The sequence below is a fragment of the Oryx dammah genome, unplaced genomic scaffold (assembly GCF_014754425.2).
Source record: "Oryx dammah isolate SB20612 unplaced genomic scaffold, SCBI_Odam_1.1 HiC_scaffold_12, whole genome shotgun sequence".
Lineage (NCBI taxonomy): Eukaryota > Metazoa > Chordata > Mammalia > Artiodactyla > Bovidae > Oryx > Oryx dammah.
In genome coordinates, this window is record NW_024070196.1 from 207,306 (window position 1) to 211,517 (window position 4,212).

Consider the following 4,212-nt stretch of genomic DNA (forward strand, 5'->3'; position numbering starts at 1 on the left):
CTAACTCTACCATTTCTTGGTGTGTCATCACAGGTAAACCATTTAAATCCTCTGAGCCCCAGTTTCTTCTTTCTACCTACCTACCTTCCTATTCATCCATCCATCCATCTGTCCATCCATCTTCTACCTTCATCTATCACAGTAGGTTGTGGCAAAGAGGAAAAGAGGAAGTATAAAGAGGGAGGCACTTTGAAAACTGCAAATGCACAAATTAATAGCAATCGTTCAGATGATGATAGATGGACAAGGGCTTAGGACCTAGGCCTAAACTTGGGCTTTCTATTGTCTGAGGGTTTCTGGGATTTGAGGCAAGAGTGAGGCAGGGAGCATTGGCCAGGGGACGATGACTCCCCAGATAGTTCCATGAAGTGGTCCCAGGGCCAAGTCAACATGATTGTCATTAAGTGTGAAAGAAATGAGTGCCACACATGGGAGGAGGAGAGTAGTGGTAACGTGGACTATTAAGTTGGGAGGTGAGGATCTGTTAGACCTGGATCCTGCACTAGAAGGAGGGCAGTGGGAGGAAGTGTGGAAAGAGCCTGAACCAGACCAAATGGAGCCATTTCTGGACCCCTGTTTTTTTCATTCTCCTTATGTGCTGTTGGATATATAGAAAACTTCAATTCCCTGCTTGATTACCCCTTAAAGTAATTCTTTAAACTGTATGTCTCTTCAAATTATTCATTTGTGCATCTTTCAAAATGCATAGTAACATTATCATTTGACAAAAAAACAAAAACCACTATATGTCTCTTCACATGTGTTTAAGTTAACATCTAAACCATTTCTTCATCAACTTAAATTGTTGCAAAGGATATAATCTCTGGTGAATCAGAAATAGGAAATTTTAAAAATAAAATCCTAATATGTCTTCTTCACTGTTTCCAGGACAATCTAATACCACAGCAATTTTATCTACCATAATTCATTTTAATATACACCTACAAGCTCATCTTTAGTAGGCAAAAATTATTTCATTTACTCCTTAAACTGGTATTTCCACTTTACTTTCTTCACATAAATAATTTTATGTTAATGTGATACATTTTATGCCTAAAATCCTTTCATTGATCATCCATAATTATCTGTAGCAAAAATATGTATATAACTTGAATTCAATTTTGTACATTTTAATTTGAAGGTAATGTGTAAATCCTGTAGCCAAATAGCTCTAGATATTAAAGGAATAATTCTAAACTGAATTATAACTATAGATACTATTAATACGTGATTTATCACACAGGATTTTATTAATATTAAATATAAAAAGTAAAATTTTATTGGAAAAAAGTTTTCATCAGACTTACTAAATTAACATGCATCTATTTCCTAAAATAGATGGCAATCCTCACCAACATTAATCTCATTTTACAATTATTGTTGTTATTTTTGTTGTACACACTATGAAACATTTTTCATGAAAATGAACAAGAAAATGAAAGGAACTATATCGTAGCAATGTCCGTTGCCGAGCTCCCTCTGATAGGGTGGTCTATCATCAAGATGATTTTTAATAATCTAATTTCTGATGGCTCAATTAGGTCTTCCCTCAATTTTCATGAAAGCAAAGTATTAGAAATCATCTGAGTTGCAAAAAGATTTAATACTAAATCAACAGACTCTTTCACTTTCTAAAAAAAAAAACAAAACACATTTTATCTGGCACCTGGGAGATGTGTGGGCCCTGGAGAAACTCATCATAGTGAACAGAGACAGAGAGAGGCTGGTCTCACCTTTATGGAGAGGTCTTTGTAGAAAACAAGATCCTCCACCCACCTGGGACCACTCACTGCCCCTCAGCTCTTGGCAGAGCAACCTTTGGAAAGGGTGCACAGGCAGGCTGTGGATATTCAATTTTTTTTAATCCACGTATTGATGTAACCTTAGCAAGCATTCACATACCGCCAAGCATGTGGGGGTCCAATTGTGAAGTCCCTCCACCCGCAGACTGTCTGGGAGCTGATTCCCACTGACCTGGGAGCTGAGTCTCCGAAGAGCTGGCAACCCTGGACAGCGGGGTATTCCCAGACCTCTCCAGCTGCTGTTCTCCAAACCTGGTTGGGGCAGGGGCATCACCCACTGCAGCCATGAACTTGAAGCCTTATGATCAGCTCTCAAATAACCACCAGTGGAGGGTCAGTTTGGTGCCTCCCTAGCTGTCTTTCTGTGCCCCATGGTCCATGATGGTGTGGGCCAAGTCAAGAGAGGAGTATGAGTAGATACAGAGTACAATTAAAATCAAACATATATGAGTGGAATGTGTGTGTGAGAAAGAGACTGTTTCTCATCATATGACTGTCTTTATTACATCCAGAGCCACGTGGATTATAATCATCTTGTTTGAATTGTCCATCTTTTCATTGCCAAGCATGAAGAGTTCACTACATTACCATGATGAAGATGAGATTACACAGTTCAAGTACCTGCTGGGGAGAGATATCTCTGACGCTATTCACTACATGGGAAAGAGAGCTGGGTCACCTGACTTGGGTCCCAATTTGGAACTCCACAGGCATTTGATCTAAGACACCAATACTGACAATACACAAGAACAAGTCCCTGCTATCCTTTCCTCCAGGAAGACTCCAGGACTTCAAGTTTGAAATCAGTCAATATGCAATGCACCAGTGCTGAACATTTTGGTTAGCACGGAGATCCAATCAGACTCTCCACTCTGACAGTAGCTCAGAACTCAGAACTTGTACCTGCTGGGAACAAGGTTCAAGAGTAAGCTGGTGAATCATCTCTGTTCTTGGAACACAGGAACCGTGAAACGTTTCTGTCTGTATCTTCATTCTGCACACTGTCTTCACTCTACACAGAATAAGACAGCTGATGAGAACCAGAGGCCAACCACATGGATGACTGGTCCAGCCTCAAATGGAACTGGATTGGCCCTTGGGAAGCCTCTGCTGTCACCTGTGAAGCTGAAAAATAACCAATGCTTTTTTAAAAAGCTTCTGCTAACCGAGGAGAACAGAACTCAAAACAGCTGGAAGGAATGAGATAAGGCATCAAAACCAGTCTTTGATCTGAAAACCACTGGAGATTTCCTGGGAAACTCCCTTTTATGGGAAGACAAGGGGAGCAGAAATCAAACGGTTTGCCTACAGATGAAGGGGGAGAGCTCTCAGCACTTCAGGTCATGGGTTCTAGATGTTAAGGTTCAGACAAACCTGCAGGGAAGTGCCAGAGAATAATCACCACGCAGCGAGTCTGTGAGCAGGATACTCTACATGCTCAATGAAACCTCCTGGACAAATTTGGCTTAAATATTTTCTTTTTAATGCTTTGTAGGGGGGGGGGGGGCTGGTAAGAAGAGCTGGGTGAGGAAAACAAAGTAACAAGATTCAGATTTCTTCCATGTAATGAGATAGGCAAAATACAACCTCAAATAATAATATGTCTAAGTGTAAATCTTAAGGAATACAGCTTTCTTTATTAAACAAGAAGTATGGGGTTGCACAGAGTTGGACACAACCAAAGTGACTTAGCAGCAGCAGCAGCAACTTTTAATTACACTAATCTTCCTTCTTTGGTTTCAAATCGTCCTGATCCTCTTCTTAAGATGCTCATTGTCTATGCCCTTCATGTGTCTTATGATCATAATTTTAACTCTTTAAAGCACCTGGATGATATAAATATGGATCTGTGAAAAGCATACAATAAATATGTCATGTCAAGCTTTCCTACCATTTATTAAATTAATAAACTTATTAAATTTTTTAAAAATATGGTACAATTGATGCAAGAACACTGAAAAAACAAGATGATGTTGCTAAATTGGGAATTTCTGGCTTCTCATCCTTTATAACTCCTCTGAAGGTTGTTAACAAGATTATTCTTTTAATCCCCTTGCCACTCGGCCATCTTTACTGTAGGTTATGGATGTTCATAATATCCTTGCTTAACAACTATTCTAGGAAGTGAATTCTGTTCATTCACCTCAAATATCCTGTTCATTCCCATCGATCAGGGCCCAGACCATGTCCCAGCCCTCCCGACCTAGTCTTCTCTCCCGACCACACTAGCTCACTTCCATGCAACTCCCTCCAAAATTCCTGCCACACTTTCTTTGATATCACTGAAAATTCAAAACTTATTGCCTGACATTGTCATTCACATATATATATATAATATATAATATATACATATAGTATGTATATATATGTATATATGTATATGTATATATGTATATGTATATATGTATAT